Genomic DNA, 12229 nt, shown 5'->3' on the forward strand with positions numbered 1-12229 from the left:
AATATTTGTGTACTCACACAAGGATGTTATGAGTATTGATTACTAATGTTTGTGTTGTGCTTTTAAATTGCTATTAAAGTGACATATGACCTTAAATAAGCACCATCTGTTGTTTGTTTATTCCTTTTTAGTTCTTTTTTGTTAGTGCTACACCTAGCTGGATAGTATCTCTTATAGGTATTTACCTGTAGTGGGCAATTATGTTTTCTCCTGATAAATAAATCTGCTTTTTTCCCTTCAACAACAATCTTTGGAAGGTGTAAGGTCATTTTAGTTCAGGAAAAATCTAGAATTTTTTATTTCCAATCCTGTAAGAAATTACCTCACATTTTCCCTCTTTTGTATACCTGGTGGGTTCCCTATTAGAAAGTTGGTACACATGGAGTGTGTCTACATATGCATTAATGTGCCATTGCTACTGCACATTAAGTTTAGTACCTCTAATATGAGGTACTACATAAATGTGCTAATGTGTAGTAGCAACAATGCACAGTCTTTTTGTGATGCCTACTCTGTAGTAAACTAATTCTACTGTGCATTAGTGCATCAGCATGGTTAGTCTACTGTGCATTAAGCCTCTTGTGTAGACATGCCCACATACTCACAAACTGTACTCAAGCAGCTATGAGACAGTGTGTGTGACACATACATACAACCTGCTGAGAACCTGGTTGAGGGCTGGAATTCTTATGAAATTTCAGGCAGTTTTGAAGGGCTAGGGACAGAAGTTACGCATAAACTGGTTTAAGTGATCAGAAACTGGTTTAAACTTAGAACATAAATTCAATGCACATAAACCAGTTTCAAAATGGCCAAAACTGGTTTAAGATAAACCTGGTTGAGTGTAGTATCAGACTTCACTGATGTGGGTCAAACTGGGTTATGCAACTTCTGTCTCAGACCCCTTCCTGGTTTAAGTTAAACCAGAGTCCTCCAGCATCCCAGCCCTAGGCTGTGCTCTCTGTTCCAGAGCTGGACTGGCCCCTCCCCTCTGTTCTCTAGCCCCAGCAGGGGGCAGGGGTGTGGCCAGAGGCATGGCCCCCTGAGGCAAAGGGAGCAGCGAGGAAATTTATTCCTCCCCTCTCCCCTACAGGGGGACTGCAGCCCCCATCCACCATTCTCCCCCTCCCCACTGCAGCAGGAGGGGAGTGAACACGGCCAGAACTGGCTGGCATGGCCCCTGACATCTGCCTGCCTTGTTAGCAGCTGGGGCTGTGAGGCTGATCCAAGCTGGCCTGCGAGTGCTGCTGAGGGAGGAGGCAGAGGGGCCAGTCCAGGCTGGGTTGCTGGGGCCAGGCCCTTCCCAGTGGGCTACGTGGCTCCCTGCACCCAAGCTGGGCGGGGCTATCAGGGAGCCCCAGCTGGCTGGGAAGGGCCCCACAGGGCTGGCCTGTGCGGGCAGCGCCCATTTCAGCCTGCTTTGGCTGTATGATGGCCCAGCCTAGCAGCACGGGTGGGGGTTGGCTGGGGAGCAGGTTACCCTGCTTTGGGGGGTGGGGAGAAGGGGTGGTGGGAAGCTTCAGTGTCATGGCTTCTCCCCAGGATGTGGAGCTCTGGCTCCAGGTCCCCGCAACCAGAGCTCCACGCGCAGGTCAGAAACTGCTGGGCCTGGCAGAGCTGTTTTTCTTTTGTTGCATCCAGCTGCAGCTTCTGTTCCTGCTGCACCATGGAGCACCACTTGGGGCAGGGGGACTTTCCTTCAGCCCAGCAGCTTCAATACAGCTCACGGAGCTTTGACTCCAGCTCTGGCTTCTTTCAGCCCACTCCGCCTGCCCAGCATAATGAGCAGTCCTTGTGGGTGGAGAGCATGGAAAGTGTCTGGGACCTGGAGCCAGAACTCCATGAGCTGGGCCAAAGCCATCAAGCTGAAGGAAGCTCCCCCTGCCTTGAGTGGTCCTGCTCAGTATGGCTGGAGTTGAAGCCACAGCTGTAGGTGATGGGAGAAAAACAGCCCTGCCAGGCCAAGCCAACTTCCCTCGCTCCCACTCCCACTCCTGTGCTGCTCCAGGCAGTGGTAATATGGGGAAGGGAAGTTTCAGCCCAGCAGCTTCTCCCCCACGTGTAGAGTTCTGACTGCAGCTCCTAGGTGCCTTCCAAGGCATCTGGGAGCTGGAGCCAGATCTCCATTTGCTGGGCAGAAGCCATGGGGCTGAAGCTTTCTGCCCCCCCTTCCCCCATCCCGAGCAGTGCAGCGTGGCTGCAGAAGTGGCAGCAGGAGGTGAGGGGGGCAGAATAGCTTGCCCAGCCCCAGCCAGCCTGCCGCTGGTTATGTGCCTGCAGCCCCAGGTACTGCACAGGACAGGGGGTGTGCTGGTGACTGCCAGGCTCAGGGCCTACCAGTGCCTCCAAGCTGACCCAGGAAGCCCGTTCCCCAGCCGCCCCCTGCCTGTACTGCTGGGCCAAGCTGTCACACAGCCGCAGCAGGATGGGCTGGCCCCACAGGGCCCTTCCCAGTCGGCTGGGGCTCCATGACAGCCCTGCCCAGCTTGGACATGGGGAGCCAGGAGCAATCTCACCATGCAGCCCAAGCAGCCCAGCCTGGGCTGCCCCTTTGCCTCCGCCCTCAGCAGCACCCACAAACCAGCTAAGCTCAGGCCCGCAGCCCTGACTGCAGCCACAGCCTCAGCCCTGGGCAGATAGCAGGGCCATGCCAAGGCCCCACACCACCCAAGCAAGAGCAGGGGGAAAGCTGGGCAGATTCCAACAGGGTCCCGTGCCCACCCGGAGACAGGGGAGTTTAATCCCCTCCCCCTGCGCCACTTTGCCTGAGGCTTTGCCCCGGCCAGTTTCTGGCCTTGGGGACAAGTCTGGCAAGGGTTGCTTCCCACCTTCCCCTCCAGGTACATCCCAGCTGGGGTCCCTACAGGCCAGGGTGGGGGTTTAAACCCCGCCCCAATCATACTTAGTCCCTGCAGGGCCCTGACCACACCACCCAGGTCAGCTTCCCTCCAGGCTTGTGGCTGCTGTTAAGGGAAGAGAGCACCTCCAGCTTCTAGCTTGAGTCACTGCAAGCATGTGCCCGCATTTCCAGAATTAAATGTGAATGCCTGTTCACTTGCAAATCAGTTCAATCTTTGCAGGTTAGACTAACCTGCAAAGATTGAATCAATTGAGGCTCCAGTTTTTTTAATGTTTGTCCCTAGCCAAGAATTTTTTTAATGTTTGTCCCAGGCTCAGTTGGAGGGACAGATTATTGCTGAAGTAGATGAATGATTTCAGAAAAGAGAGCACATTGTCTAGCTCTTAGTGAGAGACTCCTCTCTTGAGGAACTTGCCTGGCATCTTATTGTAACCAGCATGGATTGACCCTTTGTCTTTTCTGTGGAGACATATATAAAAGCTGGAAGTTAATAATTCTGTCCCGATCATATCTTATCATAGTTTTGCTATTGACAGACTTGTCAATATTTTGTTTTCAAATGGGAGTCAATTTAATTATTAAATCCAGCTTGCCAAAGGTAATTTCACAGGTGACAGAAATAAGGGAGTTGGAAATGTGTTCAGTACAATATATCACAGGTACACAAATATATTACAAGTCCCTGCTAGGGGGTATGAAATAAGGTCTTGACATACATCTATTTAAACAACATGCAAACCATAATCAAGAATGGAGGCACAATGTTACTGATAAAATATATATTAAGAATCATATTCTGTAATCCATAAGGTAAAAATTGTCCTTAGATCAATAAGGTAAAATTTGGCTCTAAGGACAAATTGCAATTTGAAGAGGGAGTTTGAACTCTTAGATAGGATCTGCTGGTATTGTCTCCATGGGGAAAGATTTTTATAAGCATCCTTAATGTACATTCCTCTGGCAAGCAATTTATGAGCCAGTCAGAGATAAATCTTTCTTGGCAAGGATAGTTTAGTAGCATCCAAAGAGAGGAAAGATATTTGTCAGTAGTCTGTCTTCCAAACAACTTGGACACTGATAAGGCCCCAGATTTTTAAAGAGAAGATGCAAAGCCTTTCTTCTTACTTTCCACATAGTTTGAAAAAAAAAATAAAACACAAGGCTGGGCCTCAGCTATGGGCCAGATTCATACCGTCTCACTAGGCAGTCAGTCACCTAGATCCAAAGGAGTGATCCAATTTGGCCTACTGCCAATACCTTAAAAACTTATTTTGTACCAAAATCCAATATGTGCCTCCATTTGGAACTACAAGAGTCCCTAAGGTGTCAAGTTAGGTATCTGCACCTGCATGGCATCAATCTGCAACATGGATGTTGTTAGCTATCACTAAAGTCTGGAGAGATTCAAACTGGACCAGGACATAGCCACGCTCCCTTAGGTCCCTCGAGTGGGCCACACCACTAAGCAGTCTTAGACCACAATTGATGCTTTACTTTGGTCTAGCCTGGCCTATTCCATGTCCATAACAGGCACATGGTGCCACCAGTTTAGTGTAACAGATGGTTAGGTTTACCAGCCATAAACCAGAGAAAGGGATTAACAGAGAGAGATGACTCAGAGGGGATTTCAAAAAGATTAGTCAATAGTAGGGCAAATGGGTTAGCTTCTGTGTGTATGCAGAAGATGGCTTGCAGTGTCATTTTTTTTCACAGAGAGAAGTAGACTTCCAAAAGGTGTAAGTGTAGAACCACAGGTTTAGTTCTGGTCACATTTGTCTGACCCCTTCATCTTCAGTATAAACCAGAAGTTGGCTACCTACAGCCCACAGGCCAGATCCAGGCCCCAGAACCACTGGCTCTGACTTGCAGAAGTGGGGCTTTGGCAACATCTGGTGACAGGGGGCTTTGGCAGCAGTTACTTCCCCATGTCACCACAGTGAGAAGTGTGGGCTGCAGGCACTCTTTCCATACTGCATGGGGAAAAGTGGTTGGTGGCTGGGTCTTAGCACCTGCTCATCCACTTCTGACTCCAGCTGGGTTACTCTGGCCCACAGCCTAAAACGGTTGTCAACTGCTGGTGTAAACTAGCTGCAGTAAATTTTATTTCTTGTTCACATTTTTCAGACAAGACCTCAAAGGCTGAAAGTATGTGTGGGTGTTATTATAAGAACAAAAGTTTACTGCAACATAAATGTCTGAAATCCCTGCATGGCACTAGCTTATTTGTGGCTGTTTTCTATCCTGGAAGATGTTATAAATCAGTGATGCTGTGTATCTGCATACACAGCATACATAGTTATGTACATAATTGGATGCCTCCTTGCATTTCTACTTTTCACTAATGTAATAGCCTTCTGTTCTTTTATATTAAAATTGCACCGTCCAATTTCCTTCTAATGTCTTATCCCTTCCTATGGCTTTACACCTGTTTTTTTTGTTTTGTTTTGTTTTGTTTTTATAAAGGAGAGGAGTTTGGGCTGGTTTAAGGCAGTGATTCTCAACCTTTTTAACCTCAAGAAACACCTGGATAGATTTGACGCACCCCTTGGAAAATGCCAGCTCTTAGTTTTCACTCTTTTTTTTTTTGACTGCAGAAAAATAATAGAGCAGTTTCTCTATTGTAAAGAACTCCGAAAGACCACAAATATGTATTCCTATTTAAAATCTCTGGGTTTAACTTGTGAATCCTGCTTGCACAAATAACCGTACTAACACTGTGTGGCACCCCACAGCACCCTTGAAAGGATCTCAAGACACCCCAGGGTGCTGGGGTACTCTGGTTGTGAATCACTGGTCTAAGGGGTAGGGCAAGGACAAAGCTATTTCAGTTGATTGAAAAGTGATATTCTTAGAAGCAGCCAACCTGGAGATTCCAAATACCAGAATGACTAGTGCAGGGCATCCAAGCTAATAATTCACATATAGGCTAGGTATAGACATTTAAAAAGCCTGAGGAGGAATTGATCTAAGTTACACAGTTTTCTCTAAGTGGCATAGTTTAGATCAGTATTGAACAGAACATCGATTTCCCCTTGGCTGGGGAGGTCCAAATCTTAGACTTGGTTCCACCATCTTTAAACCCATCTATGTGTACCAAACTTCTGGTCTGTTGTAGGAATATTCTGGTTTCTGGTCACTTATCCATTAAAAGTGGAATGTCTGTACCTGGCCCTTGGGTCTGAGCTACTGTAATGTAGAATAGGGAACACCATTAACAGAGAAAGTTCTCAGCCAAAAAAGATGCAACTATCCATTGTTTTCCATCCATCGTGACAAAACCTAGGGGTAATTCTATCTACCCTCTATTATGCTAATCTCTTTGTTTTTCTTCAGTAAGCGTATTTCTAAACTAGTTTTAGAAATGGTGCCGGTGAAGTTAGAACAGGGGTGGCCTGTGAAGCTATATCATCTCATCTGCAGTGCTGTCCATAGGTTTTGGACCGGTGTGCTGCAAGCAACATGCACTGTCCCTGGCCCCACATGGTGCATAGGGTGTGCAGATCCAATCTGGTGTGGGCTGCACAGGGTGCAGGGGCTGGAGCCAGTGCATATTCTGTACACAGAACAAAGGACCAGCCTGTGGTGTGCACTTATCTCTCCCTCCCTTCCATTGAAGCTGAGCTGCCATAAAGAAGGAATGAAGGACTGATGGGACCAGAAATAGAGCAAGCAAGAAACAAAACTCTGTCACATAGTAGCTGGGACATTTAGCTGGGAAGGGGGGAAAAATCTTGGGTTCTGGTCCTTGCCCGGAACTGTTTATATATGCTGCTTACAACAGTTATTGGATAAAACAGAAAAAAATTGTGAGAGTGGGGAACAGAATTCAGAACTGCTCTTTTCAAGCAAATTAAACCATAACCCACTGATTTTCAAACACAGTGGTGTGAGATCTTATTAAGAGTGCTGCAGAATGCTGTGCAATATCAACACTGTTAGGTGTGCAAATCAGGTATTGGTGTTTTCCAGATAAACCCAGATATTTCAAATAGGAATTCACAGTGTTAAAAACATTCTGACTTGTTGTGAGTTGTTCTGAGTTCTTTGCAACAGAGGAATTGCTCTAGTGAGAGTTTTATGTGCCTTCAGGTTTAGATGGCCACTGAGAGCAATTTTTATGGATTGTAATTTTGGATTTATGTGCCTAAAGTCTAATGAAGTCCTATTTTAGGTGACTATGTCCTTTTTTAGTATCTGCCCCTATTTCTCCTCTTAAGGAACAACCTTGTTTAATGGGAAAGGGTGTTAGAATTTTAAATCACATTTACAATTCTTGATGTGATTTAAAGTTTAAGTGGTGTTTCAATATCTCAGTAAAACTAGTACAAGACACATTTAAATCTAATTCCTTGGTAGTGCTTTACAACTTCCATCTTAGCCATGCTGCTCTCAAAATTGTAATTTTTAAACAGAATTAATTCTTGAGTGTCTTTATAAACATCTATTCCATAAAGTACTGTCTCTTTTTCTTAACAGTCTTTAGATAGGTGGCTCTTACATTACTTTGTTAAAGAAGTTGCATAAACATTGCCATAAGCCTAAGATTCCTGACTGATTCGCAACCAATATGATTATTCCATATTTAAATAGATCCTGGTATTAGCAAACAAAGCCACTGGAGTCCATGCAACCACATACAACTTATTATCATTTACATAACAATGATATTAGGGAATTATTACATTAGATGTTTGCAGTTAGATAAATTTAGCAAAAGTAGATTAAAAAAATGAAGCTGCCTACTTCTTCAAGCATTAAGGAATAAATTGAGGTTTCTACTAGTCAAATAAAGCATAAGTTAGAGAAACTAGCAAGTTTTTGTAGAATATTTTCAAATGCCAGTCAGTGTTTTTCTCTTGAAGTTGTAAATTTTAGACTGCATATAGCAGAAAATGCTTTCAGTAAGAAAATATTTTGCATTTTCATTATTCGTATTTTTGTAATGTGTCCTTTTAAAGAAACCCAAATATCTGACGAAATTGCCTTTCTTGGGATTAAAATAATTTCTATATGAAATCAGTGACTCAGAAGGTGCCTTGCTCTCTGAAGATCCACTCTTGTTGGTTGACTTATCATCAAATGATTCCCAGTTTTAACAATCTAATATTTATAGTAATTTATATTTTGTAGTTAAAAGCCCCAATGAAATATCTTGTATAATACAAGACCCAATAATAAATGCTTCGATACATGTTCTGTAACAGCATAAAAGAAAATGCTATAGAAAGGTAAAGCAATATGTAAGTTATAAAAGTTACCGTCTATAGTTTGTGTAAACATTCTTGGGTCTTTTATGGCCAAGGGTGTAATCTCCCTTGAACATTGACCCTGGGTGACAGATAGCAGAAATCTCCTGGAATGTTTTTAATTAGCCAGAATATTTAATTTAATATAAGAAGAACCCAAAACCATAAGCATGTTTGTTATATTCTATACATATAATTTTATGTCCATTGGATTGTAAAGATAAAATTGAAAGACACAGGCAAGTTTGTACTGACTGAACTATAATAATTGTATCAATAAGCATTTTTGCAACAAGATTGAGGATTCCTCATTGCAGTGAGCTCAGGGAAATCCTGAAGTCTTCAAGGAAGACTAAGCATGATAACAAGTTTGTTTTATTTCAGATAAATATCTGAAAAACAGTATTTACAGAATAAACTGCACTTTAAAAAATCCCACAGAGAAAAACAGGTGGAAGGTCAGAGTTAAAGTAATTTTAGCCAGATCCTCAGACTAAAAATCAACTTCATTTTACTTTATCCCAGAATTTGATCCTTTGATTCTGCCCTTGTATCTACAATTACCATCCACCAAAAAACCATGACCTACTTGACATAGTTATAAGCCAGCAAAATGTGAGCCATATAAGTTGTGTCTATTTGGACTGGATGAGGGAGTTAGATTAAATGACCTCTGGAGGTCCCTTCCAGACCCTACTTCTCTATAATTCTATGATACTATATTCACCAGAGAATGTATGACTCCCACATTATGGACACAAAGCATGATTACTAATGGTTAATTTTATCCTCCTTTGAAAAAAACAATAATGATACTTAAATAATAATTTGCCATTTGTCCAGGAAAAGTCCTTGTCCCAAATCCTGCAACCAGGGATCATGTAAATCTGAAGACACTTCTTGATTGGAGTGTTCTACCACTTGCAAGAGAGAAAAGGATCAGTAATTAAATGAATTAATATACACTTTTGCATGTACAAATGGATCTCTACTAGGTTGCATGAACAAACCCCATTTTCTTGTATTAATTACCGCATGCATGATATAGTACCTTTTAGATCAACTTGCTTTAGAAACTGATTTGCAGAACCAAAACAGATGGAAGATCCAGATCCTAGAATTATGACAGAGGGAAAAAACCCCATTGTTAGTGTTGGTGTAGATCACTGATTCTCAACCAGGGTGCTACAAGCTCTTTCAAAGGGTGCTGCCAGGTTTGAGGAGATAAGCGCAGAAGTGCAGGCTCAGTCCCTGCTAGAACCTTTTGCAAGGAGGTAAGCACCACAGCCTTGAGTCTAAAAAGGCTGAGAACTGCTAGAGAGTATTATATCAATATCCTTAACATCAGCTATTACCAAAGCTCGCAACCTGGTAATCTCACTGGATATCCATGTTGAAGCTGCTTCTAAGGGCGCATTTTATCATGTGCGCTTGGGAGGGACATGAATCTTTTTCTTTCAGATTTGGCTTTATTACAGTGGTTCATGCATTGAGGTTACACTTTATGGCTAAATACAGACATTCGAAAAGCCTGAGCCTGAATTGATTCACCAGAGCGCCCGAAGGGATGACAACAGTGAATGGTTATGAACTCCTGCAAGACCATTTCAGGCTGGACATAAGAAAGAACTTCTTTACTGTCTGAGCCCCCAAGGTCTGGAATAGCCTGCCGCCGGAGGTGGTTCAAGCACGTACTTTGAACGCCTTCAAGAGAAATCTGGATGTTTTTCTTGCTGGGATCCTATGACCCCAGCTGACTTCCTGCCCCTGGGGCAGGGGGCTGGACTCGATGATCTTCCGAGGTCCCTTCCAGCCCTAATGTCTACGAAATCTATGAAAACCCCTCCCTGCACCTTCACCTCAGGAGGCCACGCCAGGACGGCATCTGGGCATCCCCTACCCCTGCTCCAGCTAGAAAGCAGAGGGGTGGGGCCAGCCCTGCTCTTTGGAGTAGACAGCATAGACCAGCCCAGGGTTGAAAAGCATGCTGGGGGACTCTGATTTGACTTAAACCAGGAAGGGGCTGGGGACAGAAGTTCCATAAACCATTTTGGCCCAAGTCAGTTAAGTCTGATTGTGGCAAAGCCGGTAAAGAAAAGGACCCAGCTTGCACCCCTGCCCGAATCTTGTAAGTTCCAAGGACTTACCTGGATGCTTGAACTGGCATGGAGTCGGAAGAGCCAGAGTGAGTACCTTCTCCTGCCCCAGCTGAACTGGGAAGCCTGATGAGGAGTGAGGCTGATGCTGGAGCCCCACACCGATGGAAGTCAGCGTTCTGAGAGGGAATGGGGCCAAAACCCTGCACCAGCTCTGCAACTGAGCCAGGAGCCAGCTGATCGAGGCCCAGCTGTTTCCACTACAGAGATCACAAGCCTCAGCTGTGCAGCCAAGATCATGCTTGATTGGAGCAGAGAGCCAGCGGGAGAGCCTAAGAAGCCCTAGGAACTAAGGCTTGGTGGCGAGTGGACATCAGAGCGAGCTGAGCACTGGATGGGCGAGGAGCAGCTGAGCTGCTCACATTTATTTATTCTGATAAAAGACAGACTCTCGGGTATGGCAGGAACTAAATCTGAAGCCTACAGCAAAAAGGCTGGGTGCAGATAGGACTTTAAGTAATTAAATAACCAGAGGTATGAGGCGGGAGTCTAGGGGTAGGAGGAGTTCCCAAAACTTGGCCCTTAAGGTCAGTCGGACGATCCCAAAGAACACAGTGCTGCACAAACCTAGGCTCATTCTTGGTATTCCTTCCTTGCCCAAGGATTGACTGTTCTCAGATCACATATCACCTCCTATTAATCTTCCATCAAGGTTGTGGTGGGTGAGATTAAGCAATGGAAGGAACAGTCTGTCCTGAAGGATAGAGTGAACCAAACCTTTCCCTGTCCAGAGACCTGGAATTACCCAGTCACCAAGACTTGTTAGCCTGTCACAGGTGGCAACTGAGACTTGGTGACACTGATACTATATTTAACCAGGTTTATCTTAAACCAGTTTCAGCTATTTTGAACCTGGTTTATGTTCTGTTTCAGGTTTAAACCAGTTTCTGATCACTTAAACTGGTTTATGTGTAACTTCTGGCCCTAGCCTAAATGCATTTGAAAGTTGGTGCAGAAATCACTGGTCTCTGTTTTAAGTAGGATTTCATACAAAGACCATATTTCACCTGTGCATTGCGATATTTGCTGGCTGACAGTTCCTTTGGGGGTTATTGATTGCAACATATAAATGGCCTGGCCTATTTGAGAGTCTGTCTGGGAAATATCATGGAATTTGTAATTAGGTAAGGTGCTTGAGCTTGTCTCAAGTCCAAGAAAGAGATAATGAGCAGTATTCTTACTGTGGTGTTGTGGTTTCTGGAATTTGCTCCCCTCCTCATTTAATTTGAGCTTAGCTTTGCTAAATTTTCAAGGTTCAAGAGTCAACTGTTCTCCCAAGCTTTTTCAAGTAAGAGGCTTGGATTGGATGTGAGTGAGTTTAATTTTCCACACACAGCTGAGAACATAGCATGAAAGACTTTTCTGAATCATAGCAGGAATATTTATACACTATGAAAGTCTAGAAGTTTGAGGTAACTATGTTTAGGGCTGGAAAATGTTACAAAATATGGCTGGGAGGGACTTCTGGAGGTCATACTTGTTGAGGTGAAATCTTTGAATCTTTTTGATATATTAAAAGATTTTATAATCATATAAACTATTATGTGAGGTCATAGAGATTACTGTTATCTGCATAATAAATTTAATCTCTACTCTTTTGTTAAGTGAGCCATTTAGGAAGGACACTTCAAAAATAACTAGAATTTGCTGAGTATATTTATATGTTAATTTTTATAACTTTTTTATTTGAATGAGCTTTTAGCAACCCAAATTGTCTTCCTATTTTGAATAATCAAGTAAAGGCAAATTGACCAGTTTAGGATTACTGTCCTAATGTGAATCTAACTGATATAGATCAACCCATTACAGGAAAAATAAGAAATATTCCTAATAGATATGGTAACTACTCATTAAGGCAGGCTATATCTGTTATAAAGTATCTGGGGTGGAATTCTCTGTTATGAAGCTATGAGCACCTTAAACTAACATTTTTGTTTGTTATAGTGGTCTTTAATATTGTTCTCGCT

At 43.6% G+C, this 12229-nt stretch overlaps 1 long non-coding RNA gene across 1 annotated transcript; it reads left to right on the forward strand.

The window, feature by feature from the left end:
• Positions 1-9265: 9265 nt before the first annotated feature.
• On the forward strand, positions 9266-11999 carry LOC109301212. Its single transcript, XR_002098469.1, has 2 exons — positions 9266-9380; positions 10469-11999. It is a non-coding gene; the product is annotated as an uncharacterized LOC109301212 (long non-coding RNA).
• The last annotated feature ends 230 nt before the right edge of the window (positions 12000-12229 follow it).

Source organism: Gavialis gangeticus, unplaced genomic scaffold (genome assembly GCF_001723915.1).
Source record: "Gavialis gangeticus isolate Ggan-Ray unplaced genomic scaffold, GavGan_comp1, whole genome shotgun sequence".
Classification (NCBI taxonomy): domain Eukaryota; kingdom Metazoa; phylum Chordata; order Crocodylia; family Gavialidae; genus Gavialis; species Gavialis gangeticus.